This window comes from Macrotis lagotis, chromosome X, assembly GCF_037893015.1.
Source record: "Macrotis lagotis isolate mMagLag1 chromosome X, bilby.v1.9.chrom.fasta, whole genome shotgun sequence".
Taxonomy (NCBI): Eukaryota; Metazoa; Chordata; class Mammalia; order Peramelemorphia; family Peramelidae; genus Macrotis; species Macrotis lagotis.
In genome coordinates this window covers 682750546-682776267 of record NC_133666.1, presented here as the reverse complement: position 1 = coordinate 682776267, position 25722 = coordinate 682750546, and the positions used below count along the sequence as shown (strand labels likewise).

Sequence of the window (25722 nt, the reverse complement as noted above, 5' to 3'; positions counted from 1 at the left end):
GAAGTTGGGAAAATGGCAATTTTGGTCAGTGTCCTTAAAAGTTCTAGATTTAGAACATCTGATCCATTACACAGATGAGGAAACTGAGGCCCAAAGTTACCTGAGTTGTCCAAGTGATCTTATAGTTTCTTTGTAAATTAAGCCACCTTTCTTTTTGAGCAATTGTCATACACATTAAAGATCCTTTAAAGGTGCCTTACAGTTTGAGAGCACCTGCTCCTATACTTTGTTGACATCTCAGTCCTTTTGTTTGCATTCAAGGAAACGGGTGAACTACCTTTCCTTGCTTTTAGGGAGAGTTTGAGAAGGGGGAAGTTATTTATTCTGGGTTAGGGTGGTCTAATTTCAGCATGGAGTAGATTAAAGGGAAATAAGACAGTTTCTCCAATCAGAGATTCATTCTCTAGCTTCATTATTTTGTTTAGGGTTGGGTTTTAGGGAGAAAAAAAACTTTCCAACAACAGTTAGAACTATTCCAAATTGGAGTGTATTACCTCTAGAGGTAATGGTTGCTTGTATGGGGCCCATACAAAAGTGTCCCAATGGAGACACTTTTACCATATTTTGAATAGATCAACAAAAGGGAATACATTGGTGCGTGTGTTTATTTGGAACTTTTGGAAGAGTTGGGTACCAGTGTAGAAAATATATATCAAAGAGAGACAAGGAAAGGTTGCATGGTACTTTTTAAGTTTTCTTACTGATGCCATAAGTTATGTTGATCTTTTTTATTTCTTCTTTCTCAATTAGGTACTCAAAACTTCCATGGTTTCCCTGTATTAGAAATATATATAGTGGGAGTGAAGAAAAGTAAATTGAGCCAGGCAGTTGTGGAAGGCCAACAGAAACCATTGTTTGGCTACTTTCCTGATGGTTCTTAGACCAGAGTTTAGAAAAAGTTTAGGAAAAAAAGTAAAGTAAGTTTAAGTAGTCATTCTAGCTCCAAACTCATTTTGACTCCTACTTCTCCCTTCACACTCATGGGACCAGTCTTCATTTCCTACCCATTCTTCTTTTACCCTGTGTTTCTCAAATCTTTTATTTTTTTTATTTCTTGTAGCCAGCATCTTAATTTGGACCCTTGTTGATCTCATGCCTTAACTGGTGAAAAGACACTCGGTGACCTTCTACAGTTAATTTTGAAAATTGTTCCTTAATTCCAGAAATACTTTTTTAATGTTTGACTTGTTCCTATAGAATAAGATCCAGGCTTCTTTACCTCACGTGCAAGATAAGCTTGGATCTAGATTGATGTCCCACTCTTTCCCATTATCCCTGACTGTGGTTGATTATTTTTCTATTCCTTGACTTTTATCAGTCCCTTGGTTTGGAATGCTCTTTCCAGCTCATTCCACTAAAATTCCCTTTCTGCCTGTCAGAATGTTGATCTCTGAGGTGTGGGAATCAGATCTTTTTCCTACCTGACCTTCCAGACTGCTCAGTGAAGCCTTCCCTAGCCATACCTTCATAATAATGCTAATTCTCAGGCCTTGGATAGAGCCCTCAGGCAACACACTAAGACTACCAGCCCAGAAGATGCTGATACTGCCTTGGGAGAGGACTTCTCTAATCATCCACGAGGTAGTTCCCTATGGCCAAGTAATCATTGGTCCAGCCTCAAAGAAAAGAGCTAGCCAAACATGCATAAGGTTTGCAAAGTGATTTACACACATTTCATTGATTCTTAAAACAATACTGGTATTATCCCCATTTTTAACAGGATATTGAGGTTGTGACCTTTTAGGCCATTTTATTACCTGACCTTGGGCAAATCACTTAAGCTTTCTAGCTCTCCCTTATCCTCAAAACCCTTCCATGATCTGTTCGTTCTTGCTAACTATTATCCTATGCCTCTTCTGCCCTATGGCAGCTAAGCTCCTAAAAGGCCAACGACAATAGTGCCTCTACTTTATTCCTTTTTTCTTAATTTACTGTATTTCCAATTATGTGCACCAATAGTTGTCATTTTTCTATGAGGTTTTGTGTTCCACATTCTTCTCCCTCCCTCCTCCCCTCCCCTCAACAGATAGAAATATGATATAGGTTATATGTGTATAATTATGTTAAACATATTTCTATATTAGTCATGTTGTAAAAGAAGAATCAGACCAGAAATGGGGGGGCATGAAGGGGAAAAAATATAAAGCATAAAGCAAATTTTTAAAATTGAAATAATGTGCTTTGGTCTGCTTTCAAACACCATAGATTTTTTTTCCTCTGGATGTGGATAGTCTTTTAGAATTGTCTTTGATTAGATAAAAATCCCACATATTCAAAAACATTCATAGCACCTCTGTTTGTAGTGGCAAAGAACAGGGATGCCCATCAGTTTGGGAATGACTGAATAAATTGTGGTATATGTGTGTGTGTGTGTGATTGAACACTATTGTTCTATAAGAAATCAGGATGGATGGAATTTCAGAAAAGCCTGGGAAGACTTACATGAACTGATGCTGAGCAAGATGAGCAGAACTAGAACATTAAAACAATATGGGGGCAGCTAGAGGTGGCGCAGTGGTTAGAGCACCAGTCCTGGAGTCAGGAGGACCTGAGTTCAAATCCTGGTCTCAGACACTTGATAGTTACCTAGCTGTGTGGCCTTGGGGAAGTCACTTAACCCCCACTGCCTTGCAAAAAAAAAACACAACAATATGGAGTGATGATCATCTTTGATGGACTTAATCCATCAGTGCAATAATCAGGGAGTTTTTAGGGGATCTGTGATGGGAGAATACCATCTGTATCCAAAGAAGAAACTGAAGTTTAAATGAAGAACAAAGCTTATTATCTTCAATTTTCAACAGTTGTCTTATGTGTTATGTAATTTTGCTATATGCTTTCTTTCTTCCTTTCGGATTTGATTCTTCTTTGCAACACATTCAGTTTTGATCTATGCTTATCGTGGATGCCCAATGTAAAGCCTATATCAGAGTTCCTTCTTTTGGGGGGAAAGGAGTGGGAAGGGAAGGAGGGAGAAAAAAAAATTGTAAAATTCAAAACCTTGCCAAAAATGATTGGTAGAAACTATCATTGTATATATTCAGAAAACAAATCAAATGAATCTGGTATTCATTAGGATAAAAAAGAATTGTCTTTGTTCATTGTGTGACTGAGAAGAACAACTAAATTCATCATAGTTGATCATCACATAATGTTGCTGTTAATGCGTACATTGTTCTTTTGGATCAGCTTACTTCACTCAACATCAGTTCACGCAAGTTTTTCCAGGCTTTTCTTAAGTCCATCTGGTTTCTTACAGAACAGTAATACTCTATCACATATACCGTAATTTGTTCAGCCATTCTCCAATTGATGGGCATTCCCTCAATTTCCAGTTCTTTGCCCCTACAAGAAAGAGCTGCTATAAATTTTATACATTTGGGTCCTTTTCCCTTTTTTATGATCTCTGGGATACAGACCTAGTAATAGTATTGCTGAGTCTTAACATTAGGCACAGTTTTTTAGTCCTTTGGGCATAATTCCAACTTGCCCTCCAGAAAGGGTGGATCAATTCACAACTCTACTAGTATGACATTCATTTCCCAGGTTTCCCACATCCCTTCCCATATTGATCCTATTCCTTTTTTGTCCTATTGGCCAATGTGAGGTGGGAAGTGGTACAGTGGTACCTCAGAATCTCAGCAAGAACGATTTAAGGCTTTGTGCCTCCACTTTCAATCCCTTATGATCTGACTGCAGTCCTAATCATTCCATCCAAAACTGCTTTCTCTTAATTGTCAAGTCCAGTGGCCAATTAAATAATTCTCATTCTGCTCTGAACTCTGGCAGCCTTTGACACTATTATCACTATTTCCTCCTTGATACTAATGGTGGACTAGTGATCCATTGTATCTCCTATTAGAATGAGAGCAGCCTCTTTCTGCCTTTTCTCTGTTTCCTTAACATTTAGCAGTGTCTGATTTAGACTAAGGTTAGTTGCTTGATTGACCTTAGAATTTGTCCAGGGTCACACAGCTGGATTCCAAACCAAGACTCTGCTGACTACACTCTTCCTCTACCAGCTGCCATAGGATCTTAGAGCTTGGAAGGATCTTAGACATCACTAAATCCTACCAACTCTTGTGTGAAAGCTATAGAGGAGGAAACTGAGGCAAGGAGAGGCAGTAAGTTAAGTGGTACAAGGGGCAAGATTGTGAAAGAGTTCTCTCCTTGAAATTCCACAGTGTGAACCACTTAATTTAGCATAAGCCCTGCTTACATTGGACAGATCCATTTTGGCATAAAGTTATGCCTCGCCTGCATAATAGAAGTGAATGGGGCAACATACCCCTCCCCCCAAACAATTCATATAGTCAGTACTTAATAAGTAATGGTCATTTGATAAGTTGATGGATTTGTCAGACCATCTTATCTTTGTTGTTGTTTTTGTTTTTGTTTTTTCTTTAATATTTATTCTCATTTTATACAAATAATGTTTTTATATATTAATAAAATATTCTTGTTTAAGAATAAATGAAATACCCCCTCCCCCATAAATATAGACTCGCTTGAGCAATAAAGTAAAGGGGAGAGAGAAAAAAATTAAAATACCTACAATTATTACTATTTTTTTTAAGTTTTTGGTTTTTTGAAAGGCAGTGGGGTTAAGTGACTTGCCCAAGGTCACACAGCTAGGCAATTAAGTGTCTGAGGTGGGATTTGAACCCTGTGCCACCTAGCTGCCCCCAGACTATCTTATCTTTCTGTTGAAGAAATAATTAATACTTGAAAAAATTACTGTCACAGATTTTACATATATATCTATATGTGTGTGTGTATTCCTGTAAATATATATGTATATACACACATACATACATACACGAACTAGGTTGCAGCAGAAGTTTGGGTGAGAATTGGAATTTACTTAAGTCTCCATTCTGTGATGCTTTTTTTTTTTTTTTGCAAGGCAATGGGGTTAAGTGGCTTGCCCAAGGCCACACAGCTAGGTAATTATTAAATGTTTGAGACCTGGATTTGAACTCAGGTCCTCCTAACTCCTGGTCCAGTGCTCTATCCACTGCACCACCCCACTGCCCCTAGTGCTTTTACAATTAATGTGTTTAAGAATGGGAAACACCATGTTTTGCAACGTTTAAAAGTTTGCATCCCCATTTTTAGGTAACTGTTGAGAGGATCACCCAATTCTTTATTCATGATCATATGGCAAAAAGAGGAGTCCAGGTTAAAAACTTCCCTCCTGAAGGGAGTATCACACCCAAAAATAATAAAAATACCTATCTAAAGGGGTATGCAGTGGGCCCAGGTTAGCCCTGATTTCTTTCTAACTTGGAGTCATGGAGCCAGCCTCTTAGCTTTTCTCTGCTTCCTTTTTTTTCATTTGTAAAATGAAGAGTGGCGACTAGACAATCTAGAAAGGTGCATTCCAATTTTAAATTCAATAATACTTTGACTTTAACGTTCATTATTCTTTGTAAACAGAGTCATCATACCTGACTCAGTTTCTTGTGAAGGAAAGGCTCTTCAGTGTTATTGGCAGTCTGTAAAGGTTGACTTTACACACTAAGACTCAAGCAATTTAGTTTTAAAAGTGTATTTTGCCTATAATTCATTTACAATGCTGTAGTGGTATTTCTAGTGATGAATGATTTAAGCTAAAATTAACCAAAGCTGTGCACCATAAATTTGTATTGAAACCACTTCCTTCAATGTTTATTGTAAATGCTTTGTGAAAAATACTTGTGTGCAGCATATCAGTATCATTTGTCAAGTAATACCATGAATTAAACTACATGCCTAATGTTTATGCAATTCCCAAAATTGATTTCTATTTTGGTAATATACTTATGTTAGAAATGGTATAAAATATTTTAAATTGTTATGAACCTGTATAATTTCTTTTTATTTAGAGATTAATGGGTTTTAGTTCACTTCTATAATTTTCATTCACTTCATGCTGTTCCGGCAGAAACCCAGAGTTATCCCGAAAGGACATCTTCTATAAAGCTACTTATCTAATTTGACTGTGGTGTCCAAATCTTGATGACAGTACTGCCTAATGTGATAAACAATTCAGCAGTACCTACTATATACAAGACCCTTGGAAATTTAAAACTGTCTTTTCATTTTAAAAAAAAGTTCTAGTATTCATAATTTTAGTTGTACTTAAATCTTTATTCAGAAGTCAGAAAAAATCTTGATTTTGTTTCTGAGCAGTCCTTCATCCATATGTGTGTGAAGAAACATTTTCTTTAATTTCTAGAGCAGATTTTTTTAAAATCAAGTTTTTTAGCATTTGGGAAAAAAGTTCTTTTCTGGAATTTCATTTTATTTATTTGCCAGGCAGTTGGGGTTATAAGTGACTTTACCAAGATCATAGCTAGTTGTCAAATGTCTGAGGCACTTGACCTGAACTCAGTCCTCCTGACTACAGGAACAATGCCTCTATCTGCTGAGCCACCTACCAGGCCCTTGGAATTTTAAAAGAATGGAGTGGAAATGATAGAGTGAAAATGATCTGGAAAAGAGAGAGAAGGAAGGTTGAAATTATGAATCATGATTTCTATATACTGAATTTCTTTAGTGCCTGAATAGATTGACTTTAACAAAATGAAAAAACAGAATTTTACTTTTTTACTATGAAAAATAAAAATAGAGTAGTTCTTGAAGGAGACTTTTGGGAGGGTGGAAATAAAACAAAAATTTGTTTAAAAGGTTACAAGAGGGGCGGCTAGGTGGCATAGTGGATAAAGCACCAGCTTTGGAGTCAGGAGTACCTGGGTTCAAATCCGGTCTCAGACACTTAATAATTACCTAGCTGTGTGGCCTTGGGTAAGCCACTTAACCCCGTTTGCCTTGCAAAAACCTAAAAATAAAAAAATAAAAGGTTACAAGACCATAGGAACAACTAGAGAGAGAAAGAGAGAGATAAAAGAACAACCAAGCAGCTTTGGCTGGGCCATGGTCAGAGAAGACTTGAGTCAGTCCTGAACTGGAGTCCAGCTTAGGTTTTTATGTCTTGCCTCTCATCCAGAGGGCAAAAGGTGAACTCCCTTCCCCTATACTGGAATTAGGTAGAGGGTAAAGCCCAAGGAGATCAGGATACAAATTTTACATAAAACAATGGTACTTTAAGAATGGGGAGGGTCCCCATCCAAGATTACAATTATTTCTGTTACAATCATAATTCTCTACTTCCAAGTCAATTTACATCTCGACCCAAATTCTTTCTGTTACATTCAAATCTCTTCATCTTCCCCTGCATCATTCCCCCCTCAATCATTTTAGGACCAGAGTCTTCTGGGCCTTTCAGAGTCCATTTGGAGATGCCAGGGCTTCATTGAGGCAGGGTCCAGGGATTGATTGGCTGGCACAGTTGGTTGGTATCCAGCAGAGGCTGATCTTGGAGATATACAGCTAAGAGAAACAAAACTCAAAGGGAAAAAATTGAGCAAGCAAAATCCAGAGATATTGTAACAGAAAAGTCTAATAATTTAGGGGAAAAAACAGGTCTATAAGAGGCAAAAATTATACCTAATAATCCTAAGGCAGTATCAAAATGGGTTCCAATATAACAGATTCATTGACAGATGCCACATAAGTTGTTCAACAAAAACTCTAATAGTATAAACAAATGTACTGAAAAAGCATTTTAAACCTGCACATGTCAAGAAATTTGCCCCCAAATTTTCTATTTTGCTTTGGTCATGTTGAATCTGTTGAAGAATGGATCTCTCCTTTAAAGCTGTTAAATATGCCAATAGGCATTATCCTGATCCACTGGCTCACTTTCATACTTAATATAATGCACCTGGAATGATCATGGCAATTTGCTATTATAGAGGAGAGAGGGACACCAAGGACATGTTCCCTTATACAGACATTATTTTTCAATGGGCCAGGTGAGGAACTTTTAAAAGAATCCTACTTTAGTTGAGGCTAGAGTCATTCTTTCAAAGGTCTCTTACTCCATCTGAACATCAAACCCCATAGGGCTAAGTGGCTTCATTGGCATATTGTCTTTCTATTTTATCATACCTGATGTCAGGCAGATGTTGTAATATAGCAGTTATCTATAACCAGAGTTTCAGGTGGCTTGAGCACTAAGGAGAACCAAGAGTGTTCCAGGCTGTAATTTGGTAAAAGAGATCCAGGGAAAAAAATCATTTCATTTGTTGCTCATGTAGCTCAGGACAGTGCTGTAAATGAAATGCAATAAACAGATTTTGAGATGTAAAAACAATAATCCTTATTCATATATATTATATATATATATATAAAATTTAACTTTTTGTAATGAACCCATTTAGATATTAACTATCTAAAAAGAACTAAACATCTCCTTCTGGCTAGGTGGTTGCCCATCATCTCCATATTTCTCACATAACAATTGGCTAGAGATTGCCAGAGAAAATTTCACATTATCATCATTATTTTATCTTGCTCATGTTACATAGGTGCTTTTCCCTCAAAGCACATAACCACCGTTCAGGCCCAGTTTACATATATAGCTAGACATCTCAGAATACAAATTACTTTCAGAAGTCTTTAAAACTATTAGACCACCCCTGAAGGAGCCTTTTAATGTTGGCTACAAGTTGAGATTTGTATTTTTAGCAGCTTCAGCAGTCCATTTGCCTATTCACAAACACTTCTTTATGTAGCACCATCCCTACACTGAAGGTCTCTCTAAGAACTTTGGAATTGATTGTGCATCATGGGAGACCTTGGCCCAGGACCCACCAATATGGTGTGCCCTCATCAGAGAGGGGGCTGTGCTCTGTGAGCAAGGCAGAATTGAAACAGCTCCATGGAAATGTGAGATGTACAAGTTTAGAGCATTTGCCCCATATGTTCACATGGACTATTGGTGCCTGACCTGTGGTGGAGCATTCTGAGCTCTTCCTGGTCTGATCATTCATAGTAAGACACACTGTATCGTCTTCTTCAAGGACAAGATGGACAAGAACCAACCACTGAACCCCTATGACCTTTCCACCAAAAATGAGAGGGGTAACCAAGCTGAGAGTGATCGAATCTAACCACAGAGAAAAAGTCTGAAGGTTGATTCTCCTAGAATTGGTAATGTCTTTTTTTTTTAAGTTTTTGCAAGGCAATGAGGTTAAGTGGCTTGCCCAAGGCCACACAGCTAGGTCATTATTAAGTGTCTGAGGCCGGATTTGAACCCAGGTACTCCTGACTCCAGGGCTGGTGCTTTATCCACTACACAACCTAGCTGCCCCCAATTGGTAATGTCTTGTTGCCTCTCTGGTTCAGTCTGTTAGCCCATTACCTGTCGTTCAGTGGGGTTATAGCTTCAGGAAAAACCAGCCCTGTTCAGATGCCCTGGTAGGACCAGATTTGAGATGCTCTTGCTCTGATCAGACTGAAGGTCTGAACAGCAGTCTTTTGCCTTTCTTTGTGTCACCTTTGGCAGAGGGCCTAGGACATAGTAGGCAGTACAATACTTATGACTGGCAGGACACAAGAGTTTTCCAAGACTCACAGTTATCTTACTGTACCAGGTCACATGGAAACTTGCACCCATGGCCAAAGAGATGTGAAGAAGGGCCACATTGAACATGTTTGGACTTGATTTAAGTGGTGACTAGAAGAGTGTGCAGCTGCCACAGTTTGTATGCCCCTTGTTTTTCCTTTATCTATAGTTGGACATCACCCTATTTCAGAAATGCTTGCTTCAGGATTTACTAGTCCACACAAATGACTCTTAACAATGTAAGTGGACGGAATACCTGTCACAAAACAATGAAAAGTCCATGTTGTGAAATTACAAAGAACAAACTTTTCTTTAAAGAAGAGAGGAGACACCCTTTCCCATACTACTTTCCAAGGACAGTGTCCACAGTATTGGACGGTGCATATAATTTCAATAATTTTTTTCATGTATTGATTGGTTTTTGCAGAATTTTTTCTCTTCTTTTTTTCCCCTTTTAAAAAAAATCTTATGTTATAAGAGAGGGGGATGAATGAGGAAATCTAAATGTAAAAATCTAAAAATATTAAAAGCATTAAAAAAAATACTAGTCTCCTAACAAAGATCTGTGTCTTCAGTTTGAATGTTCCCTTCAGTTGCCCATTGTAAATCTGTCTTGTCTTGTTGTTCTCTGTAAGTTCACTACAGAGAGTCCTCTCAATGTGCTGGTGAGCTTTCCTATTTCCTCCTGACATTGTAAGGGATACAGTAGAGCACTTGGCCTATTCACTCATCATTGCCATAGCCACTTTTACCAGCTCATGTTCTACTCTTCTCATTCATTTTCCTGGGTACATTTCTTGCTTCTGCTCAAAGTTCCAGTGTTCTCACACCCACCTTGTGCCTCTCTATTATTACCTTCTGTGTGATGTTCATTTTCAGATCTTCAGAAACTGTTGTGATCCATGTTGCCATATGATATCTCTGTGGATGCCATTGTGGTGATTACTCAAGTCTAAGAATGTTGTGGAGGTTCAGAGAAGAGTTCTGCAAACATTTTGGCCTGATAGCCACTCACAGGAAAGACTTAAGTAGATGAAGAGCATGTGTGATCCATTTCAGAGCATGCAGTTGGATGGACAATTTATGGAACTTGTCCATCTATATTATGTATATCTGAGACAGACAATAACAAATAAAAAAATGAGATGGGTCTGAAATTAAGTGGATGATACCAGTTTCTTCTGGAAACAGACTCATATTTAATAACAGTACTCTTAAGTGTTGTTATATTAGTTTTTCAGTTAAAATTGATTGTGACTAATAAAGGGAGTAATTTGTTTACAGAACAGGATGAAAATAGAGAATCTTACCATTTTGCTATTTACAAGTGATATTTTGAAAGAAATAGTCACTACACTTCCGCAGTCACACTAAGGTAAGGGAACATTGCTGTGGATAACTCAAAAGTAGTAGTACTGACTGTTCTCACTTTAGGTAAATGGACTAGTCTGCAAACCTTACGTAATTCAAATATGCCCACAGATGATTGGGAGGGAGGCAGAGTTGGGATAAAGGGGGTGACACATGATTCAAGAACAGAAGAGAGAACAGGAAAAAGAATGCTGGGAGGCAGGGCCAACCATATGGGGGCCTGACTGGAAATGAGAACAGGTTGTGGGGTCTGGACATAGATAGGAGAGAATGGACCTGGAGACAGATACAAAGTACCTGAGCACCAGGGAGGTTGGGCCAAGCAAGGCAAAGGTCTTCTGGTCCTCCACTCTAGTTTTCAGGGCAAGCCTGCAATCTGGCAGTAGCCATAGTGGTCTCTCTGTGCATCCGTTCTTTTTGCTTTCAATTGAAGGTGTTTTTTCCCCTTTGGTATTTTTTTGGTGTGGGGGAAGAGAGTGGGGGGGGGGGAGGCCATACCAAGCTGAAGGTCAGGAGGGGAGAAGAGAGCAAGCACATTCTGTATAGTAAAATTGACAGGTTTTTGGTTTTTTTTTTTTAGAATTCAGATTTCTTTTATAATTCTTTATGGAAAGTCAAATTTGCACAATACAGATTTACATAAAGTGAGAACTGCCTATATTTGATTTAGGAGCAGATGATGATGAAAAATCTTAATTGTCTGAACTACTTGTCAGTTTACTAGTCTTAACACACTCACCTGAGACCCCTAGGTATGGGTAAGTGGGAGCCAGGTACTCCCACTTAACTAATACTAATGAATCCTTAAGGAAATCTATTTAAAGCTGTATGACTCAAGCAAAAGATAGGCCCAGTAGTATCAGGGTCTCTACTTGTATGTAGCCCAAATGCCTTTTGTATGTAGCCTCTGAACCATCTCTGCCTAGGTCCTGATTTCTGTTGCGTAAATGATTTTAGAACTGTTTTTCTTTTACCTTACTTATCTTTAGGTTTTCCTGATGTATCATCACAAACTTTCCTTATTTCATTCAGCTTCTTAAGATCTCCATCTTTAGCGTTTTCATTGGCTTCTGGACTCTTATTTGGATCTTACCTCTTACTTGCTAATCCATTATCTTAAAGTTCTCTCTGGCAGCTCTCCCTCAGCTATATTGCATCCTAGGTTGAAATCTCTTAAGATGTTAAAGGGGTTTTTGTTTTGTGATTCAGTGATAGTGGTTTTAAAATGAGTTTGTGGGGCAGCTAGGTGGCACAGTGGATAGAGTCCTGGCCCTTGAGTCAGGAGGACTTGAGTTCAAATCTGGCCTCAGATGCTTAATAATTGCCTAGTTGTGTGACCTTGGGCAAATCACTTAACCCCATTGCCTTGTTAAAAAAAAAGAAAAAAGAAAAATAAAACTAGACTTGACTAAAATGAGTTTGTACCTGCTGAGCATATGCCCCTGGTCATGGGATGGTCCTTCCCCTTTAGGGTTAAGCATGACAGTACGATAACAAGGCAGTTGGACCAGTCTTTAGTGCACTGATTGAGTGAATTGAAGGATGCGCATGCATGTGTTTTTATAAAAATCTGTAGTCTAATAAAAATTTTGATGAAAGCCTGGTGATTAATCTAATGTGCATCCAAATCACTTGACCAAATCACTTGAGTAGTGTGTAGTCATTCCTTCCACCCACAGGTATTAGTTAAGAACCTGTTCTGCACATCTGGTGTTATGCACCAAGAGGTCCAGGAACTTCTGAGGACCCCAGTGGATGTGGAACACCTCATGACCATGTCGCAGCCTGAAACCCTGGATTCCAGTAAGAGTGACAGTGATGATAGCTCTTGGAGTGAACTGGAAGAGATTTATGAAGTGAGAGCCTGAACTCTACTCCCAGAATAAGGAGGACTTGGGGAACCACTGGCAGTAAGGAATGCTGTTTGTGGAGATCGTGAGGAAATGGGCTTGGCTAGAAGAGTGGTGGTTTTGTGGGGAACACTAGGCAATCAGAGCAGATAACATTGTGACCCTAGAATGTTAGAGCTGAAAGGGGCCTTAGAGGTTATCATTTTGCTGATGAGAATACTGAGAAATTAATGTATTTGCTACAAAGTCACACAAGGTCATTATTGAAATAGCTCTCAGATGTCAAAATAAAGGAAAAAGCCATCTGCTGCAGAGGGTCCAGGAGACATTAGTGGAAGTAATGAAGGCATGAATGAGGTATGGACCACTCATTTAGGAAGGTCAGAAATGAAGGAAAATAGAAAAATTTAATTTAGAGCAATTTGTAGAGTCAGTGGAAGGTTTTTCCTAAGATGGAAGAGAGATGTGTTTTGAGTCATAGGAGGAAGCCTTTAGAAAAGGCAAATTTTTATTCTTACATGATTTCAAGCAGAAAATATTTTTTACAAGGAGTGTTGTACAATCCTGTGCTACCTTTTGATCATAAGGCAGAAAATTCATTCACTGAGATGATACATGCTAGTATTCTTCAACTTTCCAGAGTCTTACAGGTGTCACAAAACATGCCCTTATATATTGTTGGGCAGGGTAAAAGCAGCTGCTCAGGAGGTCCAGGCTGAGGTGGGGAAGGGCAGGAGGAACAGGTCTGGAAAGTAGCTTACCTGCAGAGTATGTATGTAGGGCAAGTGTGGCCTCATTGCATTTTACCATTATATCCATTGGTAACATGAATTAACATTGTAGTCATAAATAAGTATTAAACTTTGTAGGTGGCCCTTGACAAGTTTTTGTTGGGTGATATGACTCAAAAGAGCTAAAGGGTTAGACACCCATGCTGTAGGCAGAGGAAGCCTCTATTTGGCATTTTATTTTAAATTATTATCTAGATTATAGGCTCAGTTATTGCTCTTCTGATGAAGGACCAAGAATAAGATCCTTTTAAATTTTGGCACCTGGGAGCAAAATTCTGGTGACTCCCACTCTAGGTGCAACCTTTCCATATTTTACCAGGGCCAGCTTGGTTATGGCTGGGAGACAAGACCCGAGTCCAGATCCTCCCTGCCTATGGGACCCAGGCAAGTCACTTCCCCTTCGTTTGCCTCCGTTTCCTCATCTGCAGAATGAGGATAATCGTATGGATAAAATGAGATAGTATTTTTAAAGATCTTGGCACAGGAGCTAGTGTTTATAAGTACTTTATTAACTATTATTGTTGTCTCATTAATATTGAAATTACCTGGAGTTTTAGTTCCTGAATGTCTCCTAAGCTATTTTTTATCATTGGGGGTTGTAATGTAGGAAGAGTTCAGAAAAACAGTCATGATAAATGTTTCTGATGGCACCCTTAACGACCACTTGAACCTTTGTCCTCTCTCTTTCAGGTCTTCTGTCTCACTTGCCACATTATTTTTACCTTTTGTTCTTCTGCCCAATCTGGAAGGAGCTCAGTATTTATGTACAGGTTATATTTTGATTCTAACAGTTAAGGATGGTTTTACTGCTGCATGTGAAGCCTTTCCATGCTTCAGTGGCATATAAAAAGCTTGAGACAAAATTTCTAGATAATTTACCATTTTCTTAATTATGGATTCATTATTCATTGATAAAAGGCCATTTCTCTTGAACCAGTGACAGATCATGGAGACCTATTGATGCCTTTATGTTTTTAGAAGAGTGGGTATTTTCTAACAGATGGCAATCAACTCTGATGGGTTAACATTGGTTATTGAGGAGAATGAATATTATACTGAGAGGTGGAACTATTCTGATGAGGGACAGGGACTGAGACATGACTTTGATTATATGAATCTTACTTCTCTCTACACAGGCAATCTAGACAAAGGATCCACTCCCACCCTCAAACCTAAGCTTCCTCTATTGGGTGAGGTCTGAACTAGATGAGGATAAAGTTAATCTAATCTCAGTGTATTTGAGGTGCTGGCTGAACAACTTGCTAGGGACTGATTTCTGAAAAATAGAAGGGGGAAAGTGTCTTAATTTAATAATTGGTTATTAATATATGAGAAATAATCATTTGTTTTACTTCAAACATCAAAATGTTATCGACCCTGATTGCTTCCCAGTAATGCAATAGCCAAGATTCTTTGCAAGGTGGGAAAAGGCAATAGGTGGTAAAAAAGCAAAAGGTGTGCATAAGTGAAGCAGATCCCAGTGAAAAAAGAGCAGACTCCCTAACAATAGGCATACCTCTTTTGTTCTTCAGAACAGTTGATGAGAATAATTGTTACTTAGTTGGGAACAAACCGTATTCACTAGAACATAGACTATTGTGTGTCAAAGCCCTTCTTAACCTGGCCCTTCCTTCCATTCCAGTCTTATTTCTTTAGTCCCTTTTCTTACACCCTCCAGTCAATTGATATTGGCTTGTTTGTTCTTTCTGGCACAAGACACTCCATCTCTTGATTCTTGAGTGTTCATTTGGCTCCCTCATCTCCACCTTTGGACTTTCCAACCTCTGATCCCTCTTTGGGCTAGTGCCTTCCCTCTGCAGATGACCTCCAGTTAATCCCATATATGTTTTCTGTGCATATAAATCATTGCTTGCATGTTCTCTGCCAGTAGATGGGCAGCTCCTTGAGGGCAGGGGACTGTCTTAGGCCTTTCTTTGTATCTCCAACACTTAGTGCATATTAACCATCAGTCAAGAGAATTATACCAACTTTGACAAAAATGACATTTGTGGGTTTGGGTTTTTCATAGCTTTTTATAGTAGCTTAGTCCTCTTAGGCTCTCTCCTTCGCTTGTCACATCAGTGCTTTAAAATGATGACCTTGCCCACTCCCAAGTTAGACTTGTATTCTACCTAGGAACATCAAGTTTTGTGAAATAAACAGCTTCATCTCCTTTGCCCAGAATCCCTGAGTTGGAAAGGATGCTTGAAGTGCATGTGCCAAGATCATATATATGGACTATAAACTCAGGTATTTTGGCCTCTGCTCAAGTTCTTTTACCACTCTACCTCTTTCTCCTGCTCTTCCATTTTAGGTTCTTAAGCTCAGCAATTTTCTCTTGAACATTCTTTGTAACTATTGATAATGTAAATTTCCCATCTCAACCTTTTTTTTTTTTTAAGGATTTTGAAAGGCAATGGGGTGTGGCTTGCCCAAGGCCACACAGCTAGGTAATTATTAAGTGTCTGAGGCCGGATTTGAACTCAGGTACTCCAGGGCTGGTGCTCTATCTACTGCACCACCTAGCCACCCCTACCATCTCAACCTGTGTAGAACAAAACTGAAAGGGTTCCAAGTTAGGAAGCTTATCAGTAGCTGAGTAGGAGTAGCAACATCCAAAGAGACTGTTGTTAACAGTATTAAAAGGAATCAGGACATTTTATAAGATGGGATATTTTAGCTTAGATGTGATTACTTTTGGTTCTTACTCTTGGTTGAAAGGTTTGATTTTGTCCATAAGTGGGATATTGAAATTCCTTTGTACAAAAAAATCATAAAACTGTATTTTTGTGGGTTTTGTTTTTTTTTTACAGCTAGAGGGTGAGAGGTATAAAGGCAGTAGATATTGAGGGAGATTATGTTTGAAGGAATAATTATAATTCTGATGATAGCATTTATTTTGGGAAAGTTAAATTGAAAGAGCTCCTAGAAGGTAGGGTCTGACTTTTGGGTAGCAAGTGCAAATAAACATTATTTTCATTTGTTAGATGTTTATATAAAGCAATCATTCCATCCTCTTAAGAAACTTTCATTTGCTTGCCTAGAACCCTCTAATCTAACCAGACTGGTCTAGTACAGTCTTTTCAACCTAACATATTTTTTTGTTTGTTTCCATGCCTCCTATTTGAAGATTCGCTGACCTAAATTTCTGCTGCATCATGTACATGCAATTCTGTTTATTTTTAGAAAAATTAAAAGGACATTAGGTCAGCCTTGGTTCTTTAGTTCTCTATTATTCATTTTTTTTCTCTTGGTACATTCTTTTGATTTTTGAGATTTGAACTAATTATTGATCTCATATTTGGACATTGAATTGCTTTGAACTTAGTGCTTATGATTATAATTGCTGTTTAAATAATTTCACAACTTACTTTGCCATTTGGAGTCACTCCTTCCTTTATATTAATGCCCATGGTCTTAATGTCTGATATTGAACCCTGATGACAGATTGTATGTCTGTTATTGGAGAACCAGTTAGTAAAGTTTGGAGGCACTCAGCACCAGATTGGAGATAAGGGGTTACAATTATCCCAATAGCAAAATACAAATACTGTCTCTCCTTCCCTCTTCTGGACTTCCCCATGACTCTTGAGGGCATCGTTATCCTCCCATTCTTAAAGGCCCCCTTCGTGGACATCTTCCCTAACTCCTCTTTACTCACACAGCTACCTCTGGAATGTAGGCACACCTCACCTCTTGCATGGACTTTGTTTTAGCTTCTTCCAAACATCTGCCAAAGGAACTCCACCTATAGTACAGTTGTACTGAATAACCCCTTGCTCAGTGAACTCTTGGGCTCCCTATTACCCACTGGACCAAATATAAAAACTCCTTTGTCATTTAAAGCCCTTCACAACCTCCTAGATGCATCCTGCCTTTCTTCACATGCTCTTGATACAGTCACACCAGCCAGCTTGTTCTTACAAACTATCATCTCTCTGCCTTTGCTTGCGCTATCTTCCATGCCTGGAATTTTCTGTACCTTCACCTCAGACTCTTAGTTTCTTTGACTTCCCTCAAGACTCATCTCCTGTAAGGAAGGAAGCCTTTCCCAATGTCTCCATCTTCTAGAGCCTTCCCCTTTAAAGCTGTCTTCCATCTTGGATATCCCTAAATATTTACGTGTTGACCCTTCTACCAGCATGTAAACTCTGAGGGCAGGGGCTGGTTTTACCTTTCTTAGTGTGACCAGAGGTTAGCCCAGGTTCTGACTGTACTAGTGGAGAGGAGATATAGTGCAAAACTAAACTTGGAATAGTGAATTATTTTGAACAAAAGAATTCTCAGGATTAGAAGTTTTTCATTGTCATATTGAGTCAAAGATTGCTTTTTGAACCTAGGAGGAGAAAACTCTTATCATAAGTAGTGGAGTGGAATTGTAGGCATCCATATGTAATACTGCAGTGGACAACATCAGTCTGGAAGACTTTTCATAATGAAGAGTCTCTGTGACTCTACCCCAACTCGGAAGTCTCTCTGGGAACATCTGAATTTGACTTAATCTGGCTCTCCCTTGGGAACTGAGGCTACTGGGACCATAGAGTGACTTTATTGATTCCCCAAAAAGCTTTTTTTAAAAAACTCTAGAAGACTTTCCCCTTTGGTCTCCCCTTCCCCAGAGACTTGTGCAGTTGTTCTAGACTTCTCCAACTCCCAGGGGTTAAAGCCCTTCCTGTGGAAGAACTTTATTCAGAGCTGGCTTGCCTGGCACATCTACCCAGGAGCTCTAGAGCATTGTCCAGGCTTTATTGGGCAGTAGGAATCCTCATACTCTACTTTAGAGACTCTTCAAATCAGAGGTTTTCTTTCTTCTGCTCTCAGATGGAACTAGTTAAGCTGCTCCTAACTGGCCATTCTGCAGGGCCCAGCTTGACCCAGGAACTAATTGCCTTAGTCCTAAAAAACCCACCAAACATTTATCATGTGCCAGGGCCTAAGTGTTGGGCATGCAAAAAACAAAATCAACACAATATCCTAAAGTATTCACTCTGAGCTTTCTGAGATACAAGAAGTACTAATAAAGCATACTAGTAACTGCAGTTCTCAAGGAATTTACCCCCTCCATTTAGAGAGACAATGGGTTTCCACACAGGTATCACAAGTTACATACAAAGCAGATACCAAGTAACCTTGGATAGGAAGGCACTAGCATTTGGAGGAACCAGCAAAAGGCAGAGACTTGAAAGAACCAAGGGTGCTAAGACGCAGAGGTGTACAGAGGAAGAGTATTCAGGGCATGGGCTGGGGTGGAGGTAAATTAGTCAGGATAGCAGGACAAAGGTCCAGAAGCAGGAATTGGAGAGTCTCGTTCAAAAAAGAACAAGGCAACTTCCATGTGGAGGACTGAGGGGTAGTGTGGAAGGACCTTGGAGGAGGAAGAACTTTCAGTTCCAGAGGTACTGGGATGGGGAGAGTGGATGGGAGAGGGAAAGATAAGTTAGGAAAACCAAAAGGAAGGCTTTTTCAATAGTCCAGGGAAGAAGTGATGAGAACCTGAACTAGGGTGATGGCTGGATGAGTGGTGAAGAGAGATCCTTTCCAACATCGATTCATAAAGAAACAAGATTGGATTTGTAGGTTGTATGAAGAGTCAGGGACCATGCTGAGATTCACCCTGGCTGATTAGAAGGACAGTGATACCCTTGACCATAATGAGGAATTTAAAAGAAGACTGGGTTGGGAGTGAGGTAATGAGTTCTGGTTTGGATGTTGAATTCAAGGTTTCAATATCCAGTTGGAAAAGTCTAATAATAGATTGTTGATAATGTAGGTCTATAGCTCAGGAGAGATAATTGGACTGGCTATAGAGATCTGACAGTCTTCTTCATAGAGATCACTAAAACTGGAAACTGAGATCATCAAGTGAGAAGAGGTTCTGAGAGAAGAGAACCCAGGACAGAGTTTAGGGATATACACATATTTGGGGAGGGGGGATGCTTTGGGATGAGTATTCATCAGAAAAGACTAAGGAGTTGGGTCAGACTTGTAGGAAGAGAACCAGGATGGCAGTTTTGTGAAAATCTAGTAAGGAGTGTCCAGGAAATACTCATTGCTCTTCTGCACTTTATCACTGCTCCCAGCTTGCATTTCTGGAAGCTTCTAGCTTGGCTCAAAATATCCTTATCATTGCCTCAGTCATTGCCTAGCAAGGCATTTACAGATCTTGGAGTGAGATAGGTAGAGCCAATATGCAATGTGCTAGTTATGGTATTTAATAGAATCTGATGGATAAGAGAAAACAATGTAAGACAACTGAGAAAGAAATTTGTTCCTTTTCAAAGTTAGCTGTTTATTAGACTTATGTTCTTCAGACCCATCACATTGAGTAAGATGATAGGGAAAGGGCAAGTGCTGGAGATGGTGTGGGAAAATAGGCACACTCATGCACTGTTGGTGGAGCTGTAAACTAGTCTACCATCCATTCTGGAAAAGTGTTTTTTTCTTGATTTTATATTATTAACAATAATCTTGTTATGAGAGTAAACATAAACCCTCCTTCCCCCAAGAAAAAGAGAAACTTCAGGAATAGTGAGAGAGAAAAAAAACGTACTTCAGTCTGTGTTCAGATTCCAATGGCTCTGTCTCTGGGATGAGCTGCCTTCTTTAGCATAAGTCCACCAGAGAAGTTGCTTCAATATTTTTCCCACAGTTGCTATTACTAGCTGTATTTCCCTCCACTCTATTCCTCCCCACTCTCATCTCTTCCATTCTCTCTCCTTTCACCCTCTCCCTGTTCACAAGTGTGTTGTATCTGAGTACCCTATCCTATGATCTTCCCTCTCTTCTATCACCTATTTCCCCCCTTCCCTCCCCCGTTTCCCCTTATCCCAACCCTTCTCATTTTTCTCTAGTGTAAGATAGATTTCTATACCCTATTAGTTTATATGTTATTACCTCTCTGAACGATTTCTGATGAAAATGAAGTCTCCCTCATTCCCCCTCGCCTCCTCCCATTCCACACTATTATGAAAGCTTTTTTTACTCTTATGTGAAATATCTTAGCCCTTTCTTCCTCTTTTTCTTCTTCCCAGTACTTTCCTTTATCCTCATTGACTCCATCTTTTTACTATATTATACCATTATATTCAATTCCCTTCTGTGCCTTATATATGCTCCTTGTAATTGCTCTTATAAATGAGGTTTATATGAGTTATCAGTATCTTCTTCTCATGCAGGAATACATGCAATTCAACATCATTAAGTTCCTCATAATTAGTCCTTCTCATTTACCCTTTCTATGCTTCACCTGAGTCCTGTACAGGGAGATCATATTTTCTGTTCAGCTCTTGTTGTTTCAACAGGAAAGTCTGAAAGTCCTCTGTTTCATCAAACATCCATCTTTTCCCCTGAAAGAGGATATTCAGTTTTGCTGGGGAGTTGATTCTCAGGTATAAATCAAGATCTTTTGCCTTCCAGTATATCATTCCAAACCCTACAAGCCCTTAATGTAGTTGTTTCCAGATCCTGTGTGTAATCCTGACTATGGAGCCACGGTAGTTGAATTGTTTCTGTCAGCTTTTAGAATTTTCTCTTTGACTTGGGAGTTTTGGAATTTGGTTATAATATTCCTGGAAGTTTTTCTTTATCTCTTTCAGGAGATGACCAGTGAATTCCCTCAATTTCTATTTTACCCTCTGCTTCTAGGATCTCAGGGCAATTTTGCTGCATTTTTTTTTTGCATTATTTCTTGAAAAATGAAGTCTGGGCTCTTTTCTTGATCATGACTTTCAGGTAGCCCAATGATTTTTTTTTTTTGCAAGGCAAATGGGGTTAAGTGGCTTGCCCAAGGCCACACAGCTAAGTAATTATTAAGTGTCTGAGACCGGATTTGAACCCAGGTACTCCTGACTCCAAGGCCGGTGCTTTATCCACTATGACACCTAGCCACCCCGCTAGCCCAATGATTTTTAAATGATTTCTTCTGAATCTGTTTTCAAGGTCAGTTGTTTTTCCAATGAGATATTTCACATTGTCTTCTAATTTGGGGTTTTTTTAGAAGAATTTTATTTCTTCCTGATTTCTCGCAAAGTTATCGGCTTCCTTTAGTTCCATTCTCCATTTAAAGGAATTATTTTCTTCAGAGAGCTTTTCCAGCTGGCCAATTCTGCTTTTTAAGGCATTCTTCTCCTCATTTATCTTTTGTATTGCCTTTTCCATTTGGCCTCAACAGTTTTTTTATTTGGTTTTTGCAAGGCAGTGGGGTTAAGTGACTTGCCCAAGGTCACATAGGTAATTAAGTATCTGAGGTCAGATTTGAACTCAGGTCTTCCTGGCTCCAGGGCCAGTGCTCTATCCACTGTGCCACCTAGCTGTCGCCCTCCCCCCCAACTGGTTCTTAATGTTATTTTCTTCAACATTTTTTGTTATTTCTTTCACCAAACTGCTGATTTGGCTTTCATGATTTATCTGCATCACTCTTATTTCTCCTCCCAGTTTTTCTTCTACCTCCCTTAATTGCTTTTTAGTTTTTGCAAGGCAGTGGGGTTATAAGTGGCTTGCCCAAGGCCACACAGCTAGGTAATTATTAAGTGTCTGAGGCCAGATTTGAACTCAGGTACTCCTGACTGCAGGGCCGGTGCTGTATTCACTATGCCACCTAGCTGCCCCCCTTAATTGCTTTTCAAAGTCTTTTTTGAGCTCATCCATAGCCTGAGCCCAGTTTCTGTTTTTCTTGGAGGTTTTGAATATAGAAGCTTCGATTTTTGTCATCATCTGAGTATGTATTTTGACCCTCCATGGGAGCAAAGTAATATTCTGTAGTCAGATTCTTCTTTTTCTGTTGTTTGCTCATTTCCTCAGCCTATGACTTGATTTAATGTACTTCCAAGGCTTTGGGGGTTTTTTGGGACACCCTACTGGGACTTTAATTCCTCCAAGGTCTTATGAGAGGCTCTGACTTCTTTCTTGCCTGTGCTTTGATATGTGTATGACCACAGGTGCTCCCCTCTGCACTGGAGCTGTGAGGAGGGTCCCTGCTCCACTATGGTGGTATGGGGGCCCAGACTGCACCCTGGATCTGCATGTGGGCAAACAGCAGAGTCTTGCCCCAGGGAAAGCAGAGAGACCTCTGCAGTCTCCTCTGCCCCCCTTACCATCTGTGGGCGGCACTCTGGAGGTGTAGGCTGGCTTCCCTGATTTCCCACTGCAGGTTCTCGCCATAGGGCTGCTCTGAGGCTGGCACTTGTTCTGTACTCATTCTGGTGTGGCAGAGTATTCTCACCACCTCTTCAATCTGATCCCAGTGATCCCTGGGTCTGGAGGTTTGGAAACCACCCTTCTGCCACTGACCCAGGCACCCCCAGGGATCTAGGCATCCAGCCCAGCTGCACTGTGGCTGCAGCTTTTTCCAACCCCTACTCCCAGTGAAACAGACCTTTCCTGCGGAATTTCTAAGTTGTCTTGGACTGGGAAATTGTATCACTCAGGCTTTCTGTGGGTTCTGCCCCCTCTAAATTTTAGCTAGTCATAATTTGACGGCTTTTGGAGTTTTTGAGGGGACGAGTTTGCCGGAATTCCTGCCTTCACCCTGCCATCTTGGCTCCGCCCCCTGGAAAAGAGTTTTTAACTGTGCCCAAAGGTCTGTTAAACTGCTTATACCCAGTGCTCCAAAAATACCTCAATATTAGATCTTTACCTCAAGAAAAGCAAAGAAAATAGATCCATATGTACAAAAACATTTTTCTGATTGCACCTAAGGTATGCGAATGTGATATAATACTATCCTACTCTAAGAAATAATGAAAGGAGATTTTCAGAAAAAATTACAGAAAAACCTGGGTAGATCTGTTTAAACTGATTCAAAGTGAAGTGAGCAGAATCTTGAGAATAGGGTTGCTGTTAGAGCAACTTGACTATTCTGATCAGTCCAGTGATCCAGGACAGTTCCAAAGGATGCATCATGTTGATGAACTCTGTGCATATTGAAGGAGATTTTCTCAGATTACACCCCCCCAAAACACACACACACACACACACACACACACACACACACACAACATGGCTAATAAAAAATGTTATGCATTTCTTCATCTGTTTAATGGCATGATTTCCTGCCTTTTCAGTGGGTGCAGAAGGAACCAAGTGGGAGAGAGAAAATTTGAACTGAAATAAAAATCAAAGTAAGTTGCTTTGTCCTTTTAGTTTTTGTGAATAAAACTTTGACTATAATAAATGGTTAGGTTCTCTTTTTTAAGACCTGCTGGAAAGTGTGCATATATGGTTGTCTGGTGACTTCCAATACAATGTGAGTACAGCACATTTGCCAGTATATGCCACTGAAAATTTAGTCTTCCATTTGTTCTGTGCCAAGACATACTGGGCTTAATGCATAAAATGACAATTGAACAGTCTGACCCAACCCAGTATTATTATTGTTATTTTCTTTCTCGGGTATATAATAGTTATATCTTCCTGTAAGAGATAATGTAATAATTTTAGGAGAATTTTGTGCTTCCACTAGTCATGATTCCTTTTAGAAAGCTACAAAGAAGCAATTTCCTTGCTTTCCCCTCTCCTAACTATTCTACTCAGCATCTTTTCCATTTTCCTATCTGTAAAATGGGGGTAATAATGCTTACCCTAAAACTATTCTTTAAAGTGATTATGAGGGGGCAGCTAGGTGACACAGTGGATAGACCACCAGCCCTGGAGTCAGAAGTACCTGAGTTCAAATCCAGCCTCAGACACTTAGTAATTACCTAGCTGTGTGGCCTTGAGCAAGCCACTTAACCCCATTGCCTTGCAAAAAAATCTAAAAAAAAAATCAATGTAAAGTGATTATGAGGCATATCCTATAGTCTTGGTCTTATTTAAAAGAACCAGCATTTTATGACACACTTGTATACATCTTTAGGCTTAGTGAGAATTGGATCAAAGACTTCAGTTGGACATTAATAATCATAAATTATTGCCTAAGCAGACACTCACTTTTAGCAGTTGTACAGTTCTTGTATTATTATTAGTGGTTGGTTCAATCTCCTATTAAATGAACTCTGCCAGGTGCAATGGATTAAAGGAACCTTGGGACCAATAAGAGCTAGTAGCCTGTGGGACTATATAGAATAATATTAGTTGTCATGTGCCAAACTGTGAAGTTTGTTTGATTATTTTGTGGGGGGGGGCAAAATTGGGGATGAGTGACTTGCCCAGGGTCACACAACTTGTGTTTGAAACCAGATTTGAACTCAAATTCTCCTGACTCCAGGGTCTGTGCTGTATCCACTGCACTACCTATCTAACCTCCTGAACTATGTAGTTTTGAGAATTATTTTAAAATGTTGGAAAAGACAGTGATTAAAATGGATCAGCTTCATCCTTGACAAATCTTGGGAGCAGTGCTTTTCCAAATGTGTACTGTAGACCCTGGTGGGCAGGTTAAAACAGCATCCAATGTGTGCAAGCAAAGAAAGCAGGAGACTTGAAGAATGCCAGGATGAGGAGGGAGATCACTCCAAACATGGAAAATATTTGGCCAAGCAAAGGCACTGAGACCACAGATGGAGTGGCTTATGATTTGTAGATTGCATGAAGGGAAGGAAGGTGGGAGACAGGAAAGTGGGAGGAATAGCCAGAGAGAGTATTCTACATTTGATCCTGAAGGTAAAAACCTTTATTTTCCCGCTTTTATTTTCCAAATTTTGCTGTCTTCCAATTCTATTTTTTCCTGTTGAGAACACTACCATTTTCCCAGTCACTCAAGTTGGCAGTCTTGGAGTCATCCTTAGTCCCAGGATTTATTCAGTTGGGGATCCTCCTCTTCTCTTCTCTTCTCTTCTCTTCTCTTCTCTTCTCTTCTCTTCTCTTCTCTTCTCTTCTCTTCTCTTCTCTTCTCTTCTCTTCTCATCAAGCCTTTTACCTCTAGTAAATTGCTGTAGCCTCTTGACTCTTTGCTTCCAGTCTTATTTGCCAATATATCTCTTCTCTTCTTCTCCTCTTCTCATCAAGTCTTTTACCTCTAGTAAATTGCTGTAGCCTCTTGACTCTTTGCTTCCAGTCTTATTTGCCAATATATCCTCCATGCAAATACCAAATTGATGTTCCTAAAACAGAAAAGCTTGAATATCACACCACTATTGAAAAATCTGTAGTGTTCCTCATTACTTCGAGGTTAAAATACAAAATCTTAAGCCCCTAATAGGCAGAGATGTTTTGTTTTTTTTCTTTGTATCCTAGTCTCACATAGATTAGATACTTAGAAGTGTTTGTTGTTGAATTGAGATGAATTGAAGATGAAATATTGACAAAATTGACAAAAACT

General features: G+C 39.4%; 1 protein-coding gene across 2 annotated transcripts in view; it reads left to right on the top strand.

The window, feature by feature from the left end:
• The window catches only part of SPPL3 (signal peptide peptidase like 3), a 126030-nt gene that overhangs the window by 4183 nt on the left and 96125 nt on the right, over positions 1-25722 (top strand). The window contains exon 2 of one of the 2 annotated variants that reach the window (XM_074206031.1): positions 23528-23584. The exons of the other annotated variant lie outside the window; for it this stretch is intronic. The gene's annotated coding sequence lies outside the window, so the exon portion shown is untranslated. The remainder of the gene's footprint in view (positions 1-23527; positions 23585-25722) is intronic. 2 annotated transcript variants of the gene reach the window in all.